The following is a 19,562-nucleotide window of genomic DNA, read 5'->3' as shown; positions in this document are numbered from 1 at the left end:
GGTATGATGGGCTATTTTTAAGAATTAAAAATCCTTGAAATTTCTTGGAAGAATTTGAAAAGGTTTTTAAAGGTAATCACAAAGACTAGAAAGATGTAGCTCAAGTCAGAGGTAAATCAAGTTAAAAGATGGAATCTATCTATCAATGACTATACATTTAAAGTTCAAGATTATTGCAGAAGCTCTTGGTTTTATTAGTATTGTAGTTGATGATAATAATGTTGTGCAAAAATCTCGAGGAGTGTAGCTATAAGAAATCATCTATATAATGTGTATTCAAAGGGTATTAAGAAATACCCTTTCTTTACATACTACAAGACCATTAAAAAATCCCTATTACTTTATTAAACTTATACATTTTTTTAAAATTGTAATTAAAAGTGTATTTTTAAATATAAACCTATAGATTTTACTAAATAAAATACCCTTTTGTTTGAACTCACGTGGTAACTTACATATTCTATAAGATGCACTCCCTAGGGAAAACATGCTTAAATAGACTTGGAGAGGAGTACAAGAGCTTCAACTCATCTATGAATACTAGGGATGATATCCTTGACTTTGCTAATTTTATTTCTACATTGAAACTTGAGGAAAAGAACCTTGGCTTGGATTCTCCTTTTTCTCAAAGTAAGAGCAAGTCTAAATAGGTATTTTACTCTACTAGTAAAGGTAGATGTCATGGCCAAGTCAAAGGTCATAGTTGTGGTCAAAGTATGGCTACACACCAAAATAGGGGAGGACAATTTCGAAGGAAAAGGGAGCCAAAGAGTGCAAGTTATAGTTTTTAATCGACATCAACATTTTGGTGATAGTAGAGAAGGCTAACAATGTGGCCACATTTCTAGTAGTTGTTTCAAAAACAAGACTAAAATTAAAATTGAAAAAAGCAGCAAGATAATTATGCTTTCACTGGAAAAAATAATGATGAGAAAAATTAGCACCTTTTTGTCATAAATGATTTTATGAATACTATGGTTATTGATGGTTCAACTAAGAATGATGTATGGTAAATAGACTTAAGTGCCTCTAACCACATGACTTCTAATTATAAAAGTGAGCAACTCTATGTCATACTACATTTTATGGATACTATGACTATTGGTGATTCATCAAAGAATGATATATAATATGTGGACTTAGATGTCTTTAACCACATTACTTCTTATGGATACTGGTTTGGAGAGATGCAATTCAAGAGTTTCCAAGCTATATGGAGACAATAGATGATACAATCCACCCAATTACTCATGTTAAAAATGTTTCCTTGACTATGAAGGATTGTAAAACAAAGTACTTGATTGATGTGCTACATGTATCAAACATAACTAATAACCTCATTTCTATTGGTCATTAGCAATAGGGATTGCATGTTTGGTTTACAACTAATGGTTTGCTATGTAGAGAACCTTTGAAATGTTTGTAGTTTGATTGTAAAAGATACATGTGATGGTAGATTGTTTACTTTTGATATAGGTCTTCCTAAGAGAGATGCTATTATGTTTATATAAGGTTCAAAAATGTGGCTAACATTGAGATTTTTCATAATCAAGCTAGTCATATAAGTATCTGATATTTAAAAAATATAAAGTCAAAATAGATTGTGGATGGCTTACCAAAGTTTAGAGTTAATGGGATGCACAAAGTATGTATAGCACGTCACTTTGGAAAGCACACAATGCATGCATTTACACATGAAAACTTGAGTTGAATTCTCATGTGTGGGATCCTAGAAAGATTGCAACTATGTGTGGATGTAAATATAATGTCTCCTTCATATGTGATTATACAAAAAAAGTATGGATTTATTTTATGTATGTGAAAAGTGAGGTGTTCACTCAATTTAAAAGCTTTAAAGCTTTGGTTGAGAAGGAGATAGGGTTATATTCTACATACCTAAGGTTGAATAGAGGAAGTGAGTACTTTTCCAATGAGTTTTTCATAAAAATGGTATCTCAATGTAGTTTACATGTAGTTACACTTAACAAAAAAATTGTTACTAAGCAAAAAAAAGGTATATTGTAGAAATGACTCATGCATTGATGTTTGAAAGAGAGTTTTCTCATTACTATTTGGTTCAAATAGCTATTATTGTTGTATACATTATGAATAGGATACTTATGGTTGTTGTACATGGTATGACATCTAGGGACAAGTATATAGGTGAAAAACCAAATATAAAGATCTAAAAGTGTTTGGATGTACTTGTAATGTGCATATTCTTAATGAGTTGTGGAGTAAATTAGATCCCAAAGTAGGAAAATGTTTTGTGGAACATTCTCTTAAGTAGAAGGGATATAGATCCTATAACCCTATTACATGTCTATTGAGAGTTAATAGGGATATTGCCTTTGATGAAATGAGTAGTTGGTAAAGCAATGTGCAAGATTCAACTAGGGCTGGTGTGTATGAAAACATGGGTGTGTTAGATCATAGATTATAGTCATAGGTCACTCCACCAAGGATATCATAGCTATTAAGAAAAGGTAAGGAGAAGTTTGGAGACTCGCCTATTATGATTGACATATCATTAAGTTTCTCTCATTTTGATGTAGATATAGATGGATTTGAGCAAAGCTTGGATGAAGAGTTCAGTGGGATTCCGTCCATTAAGACTCCTACTATGAGGAAGGCATGAGAGGATACTAAGGTACCTAGTAGTGATCCAAGACCACGCAAGTGAACCAAAGTAAGAAATCCCATGCAATGATAAACGTATGATAGCTATGTAGCACATCACTATGAATACATGGCTAAGGTTGTGCAAGATGTAGAGTGCACTAATTTTGAGGATACAATGGGTATCAAGCATAGGAATAATGCTCTAGATGAAGAAATTGAAAGTCTTCCTTTTCTCTAGGTGAATATTTTTTAGTAAGATGAAGAAACTTAGAAACACATGGCAAGCACATGAGATACAATTATAAAGTTGCAAAACCATAGCAACAAAAATCTTGGTCTTCATCTCATATTGAAATGAAAATAAGTTATGCACATTATAAAAACTTGTTCTACACATTATGAATATGCATATACATTCTATAATTCAATATACATAAAGCATGAAAATTAGATTTGCAAATAGACATTCTAAAAATATAGTAACAAAAAACTTTTCTTGCAAATGTCATTCTTGTAAAACTTGACAAGAACATTAGGAAACTTGTTCCACTCAAATATTATTCATGATACACGAAGATAATGGCAACAACATCGACATCCTCATCCACTTCACATGGATTTGCACTCATCATCCACCAAAGCACAATGCCCTTGTTGTGGCTCCAAGAAGTTTGCATCAAATCATGGCTCATTGGCCATTTTTTTGACAATTACTTCCTCATACAAGAAATACACTTCTAGCATCACAACAAGGAAGTAGAAAATGAGCATCCTTTTTATTAAGATTTATCCTTAATACTCCATTTTCATAAAAAGATTGGAGCAATAAAAATAATAGACATCCCTAAACCAATTCACAAACAAGGCTAACTTGATAAAATTCCTTAGCTATAAAAAACATTGATTAGTGCTAAAGTAATATGTTTCCTCATCCTCTCTTTCATGATAGTGGTTTATACTAACAAAGAATGATCATGTATCATTGAACACCATATTAGAGAATTTGGGAATATCCCAAGTCCCACTTTCAAATAAGGGGTAAAGATTTGTCCATGTTAGAGAGAGAACCAGGGAGAGAGAAAGAGGAGAGAGAAGACTGCAGAGGAGAGAGAAATACTGTAGGAAGAGAGAGAATAAGAGTGATGAGGAGAGAGAAAGACTAGATTTAGAGAGAGAAAGATAAGAAAGAAGGGGAAGCCATAGAAGCTGTGAATAAGAAGGGCGAGAAAGATTGTAATTGTATTAATGTGTCAAAAAGATGTGAAAATTTATATCTTCTCTCCTTTTATACCAATGTCAGTGTGACATGGCATAATATCAACATTATTAACACTTATTTGTTATTCCCAGCTTCTTACAATCCATCCCTTCCCAAAAGTTTTTGTCCTAAAAAACAAACCTAGAAACTACTAGAAAGGAGATGGATAGAACAGAGTAATACTCTATTTTACAGCTTTACAAATGGGAAATGAATGAAGAATGACCATTACAAAAGCTGAATTTGAAGAAGGAAGTAAGGCCCAACTATATACATGTTTTGAAATACTTCAGAAGAAAATGGAGCCATAAAGTCTTCAACAAATAGTCCTAGAACAAACTAGATAGCTTGCTGAATAACAAGTCCCTGCTGGACCAAAGCTGCCATAACTTTTGATAGAAGTGTCCAAATGAGATGTACCATATATCAAAACGAAGCTCTTGAAGAGTACTTTAAGCCCATATAGATAGCTTGATTCTGAAAATTAGGTACGATAAAAACTGTTCTAAAACAGCGTGCTGTCCTGAACCAGTCTGCATCAATACTAGCTCCATAAGCAATAGGCTTCAGCCACCAATGTCTCCCTCAAGTATGGATACTCATCCAATATAGAATCAAGTCTCCAAGAAGCCACTTCAGATGGTAAACCTCTCCATTTGATCAAATATTCCACAATAGAACGTGATCGAAGCTTCTTTTCTCGCTGACCTATAACAGCCTCTAGGATGTACTGAACAAGACCATCTTCATCAATAGGTGGCAGCTCATCAACTATATCCACTGGATCACCATAATAGGGCTTGAGCTGACTAACATGGAAGACATTATGAATCTTTGTAGAAGAGGAAAGCTCTAGTTTGTATGCCAAATCTCCAATCCGCTTAAGGATCCTGTAAGGGCCATAAAACCTGTGGGCAAGCTTATTACTGAATCCATCTTTTAACGTAGAGTACTTGGATTTGGGCACCTTCAACAAAACCAGATCTCCTTCTTGGAACTCTAAAGGCCTCCTCTTCTCATCAGCATACATCTTCATTTGATCTTGAGCCTTCGTTAGATTCACCTTGCATTGCTGAAGAAGGGTCTGCATTCTTTCCAACTCCTCCTTCCCATGAGGATTGATCTTTTCATTAAAGATGATTGTGGGTAAGGGCACCTTGTAACCATACAAAGCCTCAAAGGGTGAAACTCCTATGCTCACATGAGTGGAATTGTTCTAAGCAAACTCAGCCAAGTGTAACCAAGAATCCCATGAGGTTTGGACATCATAACAAAAATGGCGAAGATAAGTCTCCAACCATTTATTAACTCTCTATGTATGTCCATCAATTTGAGGATGATAAACCGTAGATGGAGCCAACTTAGTGCCCATATATGTAAATACCGCTTGCCAGAAGTTACTCATAAACTTTGAGTCCCTATCATGGACAATCACCTGCGGTAATCCATGTAGTCTAAAAATATGCTCTATAAACTGGTTGGCCACTTGAGAAGCAGTAAACTAAATTTTTGTTGGGATAAAATGAGCTGCTTTGGTGAGTCTGTCAACCACCACATAAATACTATTCCACCCCTTATTGGTAGTAGGTAAGCCAGTGATAAAGTCCATAGTAATATGAGTCCATTTACCTATAGGAATAGGCAATGGCTGTAACAAACCTCCTGGCTTATGGGTGCTATCCTCATTTTGCTGACAAGGCATACACTTCATAACCAAGTCATTGACATCTTTCCACTGTCCTTTCCAATAAAAGCTTTTGCTGATCCTGTCATAAGTCTTGAAAACTCCCAAGTGTCCAGCTAAAGGCGAAGAATGTAACTCCTCCATAATTTTCCGCTTAAAAGAAGAAGTAGAGGGAATAACAATCTTGCCTTTCCACCAAATAAGACCATTTTTAAGCTGGTAATGCGAGTTTTCTTTCATAAGACCTTGCTGTAATTTTTGAAAGATTTGGCCGAATTCCTCATCTAAAAGATAGACCTCCTATAGTTCTTCAATCCAATCATTATGTAGTTTTGTCATGGCTAACACTTTGCAGGCCCACATACGAGAAAGAGAATCACCCACTATGTTATCTTTGCCCCTTGTATGAGTGATGTCAAAGTCATAATTCTGTAATGTAGCTACCCATCGATGTTGCTTTGGAGTGAGATTTGATTAAGGAAATACTTGAGTACCCGGTGATCACTATGTACTCTGAATCGGCTGCCATATAAGTAATGGTACCATTTCTTGATTGTATGTAGGATAGCCAACATTTCCTGGTCATAAACATTCATGGCCATCTCCTTATCTGTAAGCTTACGGCTCTCAAATGCAATTACTCCATGCTCCTGAAGCAAAACAGCCCCAACGCCACGGCCACTAGCATCACACTGTATAGTAAACTCTTTGGAGAAATTCGGGCATACTAAGATAGGAGCAGAAGTAAGTAGTTCCTTTAACTGGTTGAAGCTGCTATGTGTAAGAGCATCCCAAAAGAAAACCTCCTTCTTCAACCTATCAGTCAAAGGAGCTGCAATTGCCGCATAATGCTTTATAAATCGGCGATAGAATGAAGATAGACCAAGGAATCCTCTAAGAGAGGTAGTAGTAGTAGGCGTTGGCCAATCTCTTATGCATTGCACCTTCTTGGGATCAGCCTGTATTCCTTTTTCACATACTATATGTCCCAAGTATTCCACTTCAGTCTGCATGAAAGAGCACTTCTTCTCCTTAGCAAAAAGCCTATGATGTCTCAACACATAAAAAACCTTCCTCATATGTGACAAGTGATCCTGTAAAGTCTTGCTATAGATCAAAATGTCATCAAAGAACACCAAGACAAACTGAAAGAGGAAAGGTTGCAAGATCTTATTCATCAAGCTTTGAAAGGTAGCTGGAGCGTTTGTAAGCCCAAATGGCATCACCAAGAAATGATATAGCCCACGATCAGTCCTAAAAGTAGTCTTGACTTCATCACCCTCTCGCATATGAATCTGATGATACCCTGATCTCAAATCAATCTTCGTGAAAAATCGAGCCCCCTTAAGCTCATCAAGCAAATCATCAATCCTGGGTATAGGATACATGTTCTTCACTGTTATCTTATTGAGATCCCTGTAGTCAATGCACATTCTGAAAGATCCATCTTTCTTTTTTACTAACAGGACTGGAGATGCATAAGGTGAAGAACTTGGTTCAATGAATCCCATTTCAAGAAGCTCTTTGATTTGCTTGGCTACTTCCTCTCGTTCGCATTTTGATAATCTGTAAGGTGGCTTATTGATTGTCTTTGAGTTGGGCTCCAAATCAATGGGGTGATCCACCGCTCTCTTAGGAGGCAATGAAGTAGGTACTTCAAACAAGTCTCTATACTCCTCAAGAAGAGGTGTCAAGGCTGGATGGTTTGCTGAATTATTGGGCTGATCCTGTGTTTCTTTGTTCAAATGCAAAACAAATATTTGTGAGCGCTTCTTGTACTCTCTCTTGAGTTGTTGAATGGTGATAAGCTGAAAATCAGATCTACTAGGAATTCCCTGTAAATGGATGAGCTGTCCATTGGAGATAAACTCCATATATAACTAGAGAAATCCATAGTGATCCTTCCTAATGCCATCAACCAATCACAACCAAGTACAATATCTATGGGCCCCATTTCCAGAGTGATCAAGTTTACTTTGGCTTCAAAATTTTCAGCCAATTGCAAAGAAACCTGTGGGCAAATCTGTGTGCTGATTTCCTCTTTACCATTAGCCACTTGTACTCTAATGGACTGATGTAAGTCTGTGGGAACACAATTCAACTTGTCCATGATGGACTTATTGACAAAACTGTGAGTACTGCCACTGTCTATTAGGATGAACACTGGCTTTCCACATATGCTTCCCTTCATACGAAGTGTATTAGGGCTCTTAGATCCCGTCCAAGTATCCATAGAGATAGAACAATTAGTGGCAGCAAGCGACTTATCACAAGATCCACCAGGGTCAAACGGAGCATTTCCACCTGGATCAAAATGAAAAGAGTCGGCTGGATCATAAAAGTACTCCTGTCCAACGTCCTCCTCAAAATCTTCATTTTCAGCATTGATTGCCACTGCATTAGCTTCATCTATGTCATCTTCAAAGTCCTCAAAAACTAGCATACTCTGAAGCTTTGGCTTGACATTTTTGTATACACACTTTGAAGCATGATCAGGTGTATACTTTTCTCCATACTTGAAGCATAAGCCCTTGTCCTTCCTTTTCTTGTAAAGATCCATGGGAATAGATTTGGGATTTATATTAGCTGAAGTGGACTTAGGTTTGTTGTCACCCTATTTAAATTCAACCTTTGGACTGTTTGCTGTCCTGAAATTACTTTGAGACCTAGAAGCATTGAATGGAGGATAAGTTGGTACCCGTAAGCTCCCACTAGGCACATGATTGCTGCCATAAATGTTACCAACTTGTCCCTACTTTAAAACAGTCCTTGGCTGTCCATAACTTGGCTGAAATGAAGACTCTTTCCTATACTTTCTTCCATAGCACTCCGCAAGCTCAATAGCCTTGAAAAGTGAAGTAGGATTTTGCACCATAACATCAACTGACAAAGATGGCTCCAAACCATACATAAACTTGTGAAGCTTGGCCTCATCACTAATGCTTTCCACATACATGGTCAAGTTGAGGAATTGGTTTGTATATTCTCTTACACTTAGGCCCCTTTGTTCCAAACCATACCATCTCCATGCTAGCTTCTCTTTCTCAAGAGGCAAAACAAAGACTTCAGCCATAAGTGCCTTGAAAGCTTCCCAATTCTCAATAAGTACATTCTCTTTCTTGATATACCTCCACCAAGTATGGGCAAATCCTTCTAGATGCAAGGAAGCAAAGTGAATCTTCATATCATCAGTTTTAGGGTATATATCAAAGTAGGACTCCATCTTAGAGGTCCATTCCTCTAAGTCTGATGGTGAAGATGACTGGCCATTAAATTTGGCTAAAACAATTTTATCCTTGAACTCTCTTTCATGAAAGGGTTGCTGTCCCAAAATTGGCTGATCAGGATTACCAAGTACAGAACCTCCAAATTGAGACTGAAATCTTCCAACAGGTGGCTGAGAATTACTATGTAATCTTCATGTTTGTAAAGTACCCCTAGAATTTTGAGTATGCAGTCCAAAAGCTTGAGTATTGGCCCCATTCAAACTGCCCAAATAGTCATCATGCCTTTGTGAAGCTTCTCCTACTTCGTACTGACTATTTGGAATGCCTCTTCTTCCAATAATCCCATTTCCATGACCATTTTGGTTAGATGGCTGAAGTGGGACTGAAGGGCCACTGTTTGAACAAGACTTCTCATTAACTTCCTTTGATGCCATTTGCAACTGCATGAATTTAGAGATTTGTGCCATGAGTTGTTCATTGGATTCTACCAACTTATCAATAGAAGCCTTGGTCTGATCAGAAGATAGAACCATCTGCTTCATTCTTGACAAGATGGCCTCATGTCATTCCCTATGTCTTTGTTCATGGGCACACAAAGTATTATTGAGTAAACTGACTTCTCCTTGTTGTTGAAGCTCTTCAGGGTTCTCTTGAAGTGTGCTATCCATTATGGAATCCCTGATTTGTTGAGCATAATCCTCCTGGACCTTATTTTTGCCTTTATGTCCTGCCATATTAGTGCAGTCCTGCAGTACCCCCTGTCAGAAAAACGGCTATAACTTTGGCTAGGAAACTCTGATTTCAGAAATTTTTTGTGCGAATCGAAGCTAAGATCGCCCTCTTTGAGATGAGATATAGCACGCTATAACAGGTTTAGGACAGAAAATTCTGTAGCTGGATTTCAGAGTCTGAACTATCCAATCCTGCACCCTGTCTAGACCTGTAAGTGCCCTGTTTTGACCCTGTAATGCAAGATAGTGACCCCAAATGGCTACCAAACCCTGCAAAAGAGTATATAGGACCTGTGGGTACCCTGTAGTACCTACACCTGTGCTTCAGCAATGAATGGTGTACCTGTAACCACCTGTAAATACCCTGTAAGTGACCTATAAATTCATTGTTTTACCCTGTTTTGGTCCTGAAGGTACTTGAGTCCTTGGAAAGTCTTCAATCTTCAATCCTCCACTCACTGTACCTGTGTGAGGGATAAAACGGCATGACAAGCTCCCTACACGCGCTCCGAATCACCGGGAGGTGGGCAAAGTTCCCCCCGGGTCGGTTGGTTGTACCCCTTCGGGATATTCAATAGTGAGGGAGGGTCACCTCTCTTTTGTCCCACTATCTCCCCCGGCATCCACATTTTTCATATGTGGGAATATCAACATGGCAGAGCTAGTGTGCTAAGCAATCAGCATGATATGCATTTCAAAAATATTTATTTAGCCTTTCATGAGATGCAATTGATTGGGATTAGAAAAATTGAGATAGGAGAAGGGTCTTACCGATGCAATTCAGTGACTCACTGATTGCTAGTACTTACCATTTTACAATATTTCAATTTGGGCAAAAGAAATTCAGCCAATCAATTGGATAAGAGTAAATATATTCATCAATCAATGAATTCAGTCAATAGGATTCAAGTGTTATGCTGAAATTTTAGATTGAAGCCTCCAATTCACTGATTGGAACTAATATGCATTAAGCAAGCATTGCATTCATGAATAGATGGATTCAAGAAAAGGTTGGCTGAGAATTTGATGAATAATGTTCAATTATTTAATCTCTCAATCAAATGGATTAAGCTCACCAATTGGATTAATGAGAGAGATTAAGAATTGAAGAGAAGTACCTTTGACATGGCTAAAGATGACTTGATCAATCTCATATGCTTGATAGAGCCCTCGGTTGTCCAATGTTGGTAAAATAATCCATAAGACTTGCTTATCCGGTGCTTGAGAACAATCTTGAAGCCTCAAATGCTTGAAATTGAAGCATTAAACCCGTTTCCCCCAAAATTTTGCTCCATAGAAGCTCTTGATCTTTAATCTTTAACCATTCCGTGCTTAATCCTTGCAATTTGTTGAAGAATCCTTGCTGAGATGATTCCACGGGCTAAAAGGATGAAGAATCTTCAAGAAATTGTTAAGAAATGAAAGCTTGGGCTGAAGCTTTCATGGCTGCCCATGGACTGTTCACCTAGGGTTTAGGAAGAGCTGAGGAATCCTTGAATGGAGCTGAGAATCTTAATCTTGCTGAGGATTTATGTTTGAAATGGATCAGGAAGAGTGCCAGAGCTGAGGGGAAGCAGCCTGAGCAAGGGCAGGGCTGGAATCAGCCCGAAAATTGCGCCGCAATTTTCGGGGTTGCTTCTGGCTCCATGGCTACAGCAAACTTGAGCAACCTTGTGCTCATACTAAAGGTCTTGAGTAGAGGAATCTATTCCATATGATAGTTGGCCAAGAAACTCAGGGGTTTGAGAGAGATGAACAGATCTTTAGGGCTGATCTTCCATGAAACCTGCAAGAAACTCCAGGAAAGGGGAAAGAGAAACCCCTTTTTTCAAAGTAACCACAGTTTGTTCCCAAACTAGGCCCAGTTAACCATCCTTTACCCTAGTTACCTTCAATTTTGCATAAAATTTGATGACGTCCAGCCATTTAAGCCTTTAACCGCCATATCTGACCTTGGATATCTCCAGATATAGTCTCTTGCTAACTATAGGTGTCCTACAGCACTCCACTAGTCACAGTCTTGTACCATTTTTGTCTGAAATTGATTTTGAAATAGGAAAATGGAACTGAAAATGGAAGAAAATAATGGATCAAAGACTCAAGCTCTGATACACTTGTCAGAGAGAGAATCAGGGAGAGAGAAAGAGGAGAGAGAAGACTACAGAGGAGAGAGAAAGACAGCAGGAAGAGAGAGAATAAGAGTGACGAGGAGAGAGGAAATACTAGATTTAGAGAGAGAAAGACAAGAAAGAAGGGGAAGCCATAGAAGCTGTGAATAAGAAGGGAGAGAAAGATTGTAATTGTATTAATGTGTCAAAAAGATGTGAAAATTTACATCTTCTCTCCTTTTATACCAATGTCAGTGTGACATGGCATAATATCAACATTATTAACACTTATTTGTTATTCCCAGCTTCTTACAGTCCACGTGGCTAAGTCTTAACCCATGTTTCAAAGTGGGACTTGGAAAGACAACCTATATAGTAATTAGAGTAGACTTCACTTTTAAGTAAGGGGACAAGATTTGATCATGTGGCCAAATATTAACTATATTGGGCATTCTAAAACTATATGAGAATTCCCAAATTTCCTAATATAGTACTATCGTAAATGTGAGATTTTTCATATCATTGGCAAAGTTCCTTCTAATGAATATGTAATCCCCAACAACAAAAATACTCTTGGTTTTAGGATCAACCATAAATTTTATGCAAGTTGAAGAACATGAAAGAGTCATTAGTAATTACCTTTCACTATGAATGTGTCATCTCTTCTTTGATCCATCTTCATTTGCTTATACGCCTCCTTCTCCCTCTCAATCATATGTCTAGGCTCTAGATTGATCCACCAAGGGCTACGTTGTAGCTCCCACTCTAAAAGTGTTTGCATGGGGGGGGGGGGGGGCAGGAGGGAGGGAAGTAAATACAAATCCTTTCATTATCAACCAACACAAGCCACTATCCAAATCATAAAGAATAGTATTTAAGTGTTTCTATTCCTTCAAAAAGTGAAAGTACTTGCATTGTGTTTCCAATAAAAAAATCATAGGAGACTTACTCACTATTGACCTCATCAGCTTTGGCAAAAATGAAGTCATTATACTCGTATATATAAGGTGCTTTGAGGCCATCTGAAACTAGCTCTAATTTTCTCAATGCTTTAATTTCTTCTCCCTTCTCCCTAGAAAATACTTTAACCTCTAAGGCAAACAAGTATCTCGTACGCTTTATTTTCATCTCTTCAAAGTAATCATCAAGAGAAAAAATATTAGGAAGGATCAATTCACTTGGCACATTGGTGAAATTTGCAAGCACATGTAGCCTTGACAGGTATTTGCTCTAGTACACCTCTCAATGGAGCCAACTTATACATAAGCAAAGGGAAAAGTTTAGTGAACAAAAAAATGTTAGCCAACATGAACCATTGTGAAAAATCAAATATCAAACTAACTTCACATAACTACACACAATGGTATTGATTCTTTGAATGTACAATCACCCCATGAAAGCCTAACCAAGATCTTTGTGGCCTTTTTTGCCTCAAGCAATGAAAGCCAAGTTAACTTTGTACCAATGGGCACATAATTCAAAGCTATTCCATTTAATTTTTCTAGTATGAATATTAAGGATCTAAAAAAGACAAAAATTAGTTTTAAAAAACTTACCAATCCTCATGTCCAATTCCTACAGACAAATTACATAGAATCATGAACCTTTCCAATTCTATCACAATATCATGTGGTGAGATCTCCCAATTCTTTCTCCTTTGGTATTTCCAATTGCTCCACAAACATATTTTCTCTTGATTGCTCATTCTTGCAATTGAGAGATTGAGTGATTTGGACTTGTAATTGTATTAAGGCTATGAGTCTTGTTACAATAGTGTTGAACAATACTTAGATTTCTCATTTAACCAATGGAATACTTAAGATACACAAACTTGAATAATGGGGAAAATTGAGACATTCAAATTCTGCCACAACACACCAAGGCACACTAATTCTTACATTTTACACCAGCTTTCAGATTCTTTTGTAAACATCTTCCTAATTTGAACAATGTGCTTTGGGTCTTTATCTACCAACTCATTCATTTAGTCCTCATGGTTGGAAGAACAAATATTGTCTACTTTTATAAACTTGTCTCATGAAGGGTGGGAGCTACCAAAGCATGGGTATTTTAAATGCATAAATCACTTTGCTATATACTTTCTTTGATAGTATATAGTTACAAATAAAAATAAAAATTGCAAAACTTATTATTTGATTCGTTAGAGACTAGAGAGAAGTGCAATCTCACAAACTCTTTTTTTAATCAATGAGAGTACAAAGAACCCTGTAGTGCTTGGACATCGTGTTGACAAATTTTTCCTTTAACGAAGCCACTATTCTGTGACTTCCCTCCCAAACATAGACTATCTCTCTTGACAAGAATCGAGACTTGTCCATATGCATAATCTCACTCTTAAACTCATTGTTTATCTCTCATCATATGGCATTCCATCCCTCCAATATATTATCATCCACAATAGTCACTTCATTGGCACATGCATATACTGACACAATGAATGCACCCTTCTCATACACATAGCCCTCCTTGGCAAAAGCTAACTTTAAACTTGCAATTCAAATACAATCATAAATCAAAGAAATTTGTAAGGGATATTATTCACAAATAAAGAAAACTTAAGACAATCATAAATCAAAGAAATTTGTAAGGGATGTTACTCACAAATAAAGCTAAAAGAAACCTAAAACATCATTTTGAAGGCCCCTAACACCGGCATATGGTATCAACGTATAGAGTGGTATTATGGGACAATAAAAATGACTCAATAGTCAAATCTTCATCATAATGTCTTCACCTTTATCCACATAGAACTTTGTAACATCTATCTCAACACTAAATAAGTCAATCTCTTGCTAAAATAGGTAAGGTACATGTTTGCTTCTACTGGAGCACCATCATCTTCAATGTCTTACACCTCCTCTTGTGTCCTAAACTCGGTATGAATATGTCTCTAAGTTTCATGTCCTTGATCACACATATCACTATGTTACAACGATGCCTCCACTATACTTACACAATCAATTACGCCACCAAGTAAAGTTGTTGTCCATCTCTTGTGGCAATGTGTTTGTTTTGCCTTTGCACATGGGTTGTTGGAAAAACTATTATGATTGTAAGAATATCTATAAGCCATACTAGAATAATTATATAACATTGCAGCATCTAAGAGGAGGTTGGGCCCCTCTTTGGGAACATCTAAGCAGTTATATATCAAGAATGACAAAGTAAATGCAAAAGAACAAGCAAAAAACAACACATTAATTATGGAAAAGAAAAAATAAGTCATTATAACATCCAACCAGTGAGTTTTTAGCAAAGGAAAATGAGTTGTCAAAATGAAAAGGAAAAAACAACTTATTAGTTCTCTCTATATATCGCTCTCCCCAACCCTCTCTCCTTGCTATATTTACTCTCTCATACTATCACCCCTCTCTCCCTTTTTTTCTCCCTCATTCTATCATTATTCCCCTCTCTCACACTTTTACCACCTACCTTGAATGAATGACCCATAAAGGCTATTCATTGATTGCTTCATTGATGCATGCAAATGCCTTTCATTGATATGTTCTTTCATTTTTATTCTAGATCATATCGATGTGGAAAATATTTTCTCACCCAAATATGTAGTCTCATATTTATAACCTCACAATGCTGAGAAAAAAGCTTTTTGACTATGGTAATATTGAAATGTATCCCGTCAATCTCATCATTGCACAAATGATAGTGTTACCATCTAAAAATTGTAAATCAAGGGTATGTATAACATCCTTCAAAAGCAACATGAAGTTGAATATTCTACAAGGTAGCCATAGGCTAAACACATTTTTCACTCAACATGTGATACCAAAACAAGAGAAAGCTGAAATACTCTACCTAAGGAATATCATCACCAATGAGAAGTATAGATAAAATGATTATAACATTCATATATATATATATATATATATATATATATATATATATATATATATATATATATATATATATATATATATATATATATATGAACCAAATAATAAATACATAAAAAAAGAGAAAGGTCACTGATAGTGAAATGTCTCATGCAGGGCAAGACATTCATGGCATAATTGGTTAGGAATCAACAGTAGATGCATATTCTGTGTATGCATATTTAGCAAAGATACAAAACACGGATGTACTTGTGTAAGAAAAACGAAAAAGAGATGAATATATTGTAGGGACATCTAAAAGAATGACAAAAAGAAGTATGGATCAGCCTAAAGTTGCAAATCAGCCACCTCCCGAGCATGATATGGAAGAGGTCAGTCAGAAGCAAAAACATGATAACAAACAAGAGGGCAAAAAGAAGGGCAAACAGCCAGGATATAAGCTACAATCTGACATTGAGACAGCCAGAGATCTTAAGAAGGTTTTTATAGATCCATGAGAGGGGATAATATCATAAATTTTAGAGCCAACTTATGCAAAAATGGTATGTAAGGGAATGTTTACTATACAAGGTACTCATTGATGAATTTCCACGTGAAAAATATTCATAACATTGTCTAATAGAGAGTGGACCCCTAACTTCCACATACACCTACTCTTTCTCAAATCCAAGAGCACTTGAACAACAAACTTGGTGAAGAACTTGGAATTCTACGAGCTCAATTTGATCCCCAATAAAATTTCACTAGTTACATCCACATAGTATCTTAAAGTCCATGAATGATGAACTCATCAATATACAAACATCCAAGGAACACACTTCAAGGAGAACCACATACTCCACACACCATAGTTCAACTTGGTTCTTAGCAACAACTAACCACCTAGTCTCTTCACTTTCTTGCACTCTTTGTTCCTATTTGCAACAACAATGTCTTCTATCCATCATTTGAAAACCTATCATTGGCGTATTCATAAGTCTCAATGCATAATTGGTGCCCCAAGTGGTATGTGATCTCTTTGTGCATACCGCATACAAATAACTTCATTCAAATACATGTGTGTGAGTTTTGTGTAGCACTTGTAGAGGAGACACTAGGCTAAGTTTCTCGCATCACTCATGGCTTTGACTTTAATGATGATGTAGGCCCAAGGAGACCATGCCAATGTAGCATCATGCACGTTGAACCAAACCACCCACGTGGCCCCATTGACATGGCCTAGGGATGCCGTGTGAGTGTGGCATCCTGCACCTAGAACCAAACCACCCGCATGCCCACACAATGCACATTCGGCAAAAAATCACATACAAAACCCTAGCACAAGAAACCATAGTTTAAGAAAAGATTGTAAGAGGTACAGAAAGGGAGAGTGAGTGAAAAAGCTAGAAAATGATAGAGCTACAAAGGGAGAGAGAGATAAGGCCAATAGAGCAAGAGTATAGAGAGAGAGTGAGAGCAATAAAAGTTAGAAAAAAAGAGAGGGGAGAGTGAGTGATAAAAATTTTAGAAAAGGAGAGAGTTGGGGAGAGAGAGAGAGAGAGAGAGAGGGGGGGTAAGGAGTTGATAGAGAAAGATAGTGTCATTAGCTATTCCCAACTACTCCTTTAGGCATATGATTAATTACTTTGACTTCATGCTCTACCTATCACTTTAGGATGTGATATTGAGTGAGGTAATTTTGTTGCCCTTAATTCTTTCCCTACAACAAATGGTAAGCACTTCAGCCACTAGGCCTACAATGTCCAATAGGTTGTTACTAATGCTGACATATTCCCCTAGTATAAGATATTGATTTCACATTGACTAAAAGTCTGTATGAGGAGGAGATAGACATCTACAATGAAGCCCTTGTTTTTTCCTGATACTACACTTTTAAATAATCCTTGACACTAAGCATAGGGCCCTTGAAAGGCATAGAGCTACTAGCAATGTGCAAAGCTATGAATTTGCATATTACTAGTAGCTCTATGCTCATTTGAGATATATGCACATAATTAACACTAAGAATAGGGGCCCTCAAATGACCATAGAGCATAGCAATGATAGGGATACTTCAAGCTAAGTGGATGGAGTAATAGAAGATATATAGATAAATAGAGAGAGAGAGAGAGAGAGAGAGAGAGAGAGAGAGAGAGAGAGAGAGAGAGAGAGAGAGAGAGAGAGAGAGAGAGAGAGAGAGAGAGAGAGGGTGGAGATAAGAGAAAAAGAGATGTAGGAGAAAGAGAGTGATAGAGGTATGCATGTGACTGCAAATAGAGAGGGACACACACACACACACACACACACACACACACACACACACACACACACACACATATGACCTTTAGAAAAGGAAAAATAATAATAATTTTCTTAGGTTTTTCTTCTTTTATATATTAGAGATCCTTGTATATTTCAATTTAAAAACAATGCAAAAGTGTTGAATTAGGAAAAGAGAAGAGGACTAATCATATGCATGAGAAAGAAAAAGAAGTAAACTATTGAAGTCACAACCTTACCTAGAGATCTATGCATGGCCAATGCTGGTAATAATAATAGGAATTGTTGTAGTTATTTACGAAGAGAGAATTTAGCCTAAAAAAGAGGGGAGGGTGATATCTAGAGACATGGACCTATTGTTGGTTAAGATAACCCATCACATGCATGAGGAGGTGCTTATTTGAGACCTAGGAGAACCATTGATCGTTTTCTTGGTAGAGGTAGAGTTGATCTTGAGAAGATGTCATAATTCAGCTAATCAGTGGACCCTTGTTTCCAAGCTCAAGTAGTGACCATGGATGGTAGCGTTCTTGATTATATGAGTTTTTCATTGACCATGGGAGAAAAAAACTAGGGCAATCATCATCATCAATCTCAGGGAGCCATTAAATTCAAGGGACTGCTAGCCAATGTTTGAGTTTGAATGCACAATTTTAGTTAGAACAAGTCAATATGTGAACCACAGTATCAATTCTATTGTGTTCAGAGGATGCTCGATTGGCAATAGAAAGTGACTACATCATGTACTTTCAATGAGTTTTCAGTGGTCATACTACCTCTAGTGGTGTGTGTGTGTGTGTGTGTGTGTGTGTGTGTGCCCGTGTGCGTGTGCGTGTGCGTGTGCGTGTGCGTGTGTGTGTGCGTGTGCGTGTGCACGTGCGCGTGTGCGTGTGCGTGTGCGTGTGCGTGTGCGTGTGTGCGTGTGTGTGTGTGTGACTTTGATGGGTTGTCATATGTGGTACCTTAAAGGCAGCGGATTACACTAGATTGTACGAGTGGTTGGGTGGTATTGTGGAGATGAATCTTGTGGATTGGCTTGTTTTTGTTGGACTACTAAGATCACTCAAATAATACTATCACTAGAACTAGCACTTCTTATCTCTCTAAGCAACACCAGTGAGTTTTCTCATTCCTAGCTCACACCACAATGTGTACTAATGTGGAGCTAATGTTGACAGAAAAAAGAACTACTAGAAAAGATGCTAAATAATTTATTTAAATACTCAATAGATGTCATATCAAGGGATCACATCAATTTGGAATCTTTTGAAATATGAAGAATCTCATGGCATGCTATAGATAAATGGAAAGAGCTAGAAGAGTACATTCTAAATGTCCAAGGTTCAACAAATTGTCCTAATGGTGTGATCTCATATCAAGTAATAAGGGGCATGCAAAGAGAAGGGCTAAGGGATAGAATTGAAAGAAGATCCAAAGCTTGCATATCAAAAACTCAAACCCTTAACCTTAATACAAATAGCACTATTGAGAGGAAGAAATCAAAAAGTTATTGCAATTAGGGTCTATCTATCCAATGGAACACTCAAAGTGGGTAAAACTGATAGTCATAGCCCCAAACAAGCCATAGAAATGGCAGATTTATATAAACTATAAGCCCTTAAATGCAATAATAAAACATGATCATTATGCTCTTCCTTTTATTAACAAGATTCTTGATGAAATTTTAGGTTATGAAAAATAGAGCATGTGTAGTAGATATTCAAGCTACTTCCAAATGCCCATCACTCCCAAAGATCAAAGAAATATAAGCTTCATAACCCTTGGGATTGTTTATGTTACA

The sequence above is a fragment of the Lygodium microphyllum genome, chromosome 20 (assembly GCF_053477565.2).
Source record: "Lygodium microphyllum isolate KBCC chromosome 20, Lygodium_microphyllum_v1.1.10, whole genome shotgun sequence".
Classification (NCBI taxonomy): domain Eukaryota; kingdom Viridiplantae; phylum Streptophyta; class Polypodiopsida; order Schizaeales; family Lygodiaceae; genus Lygodium; species Lygodium microphyllum.
The sequence above is the reverse complement of the archived record's forward strand: the minus strand, read 5'-3'. Positions refer to the sequence as shown.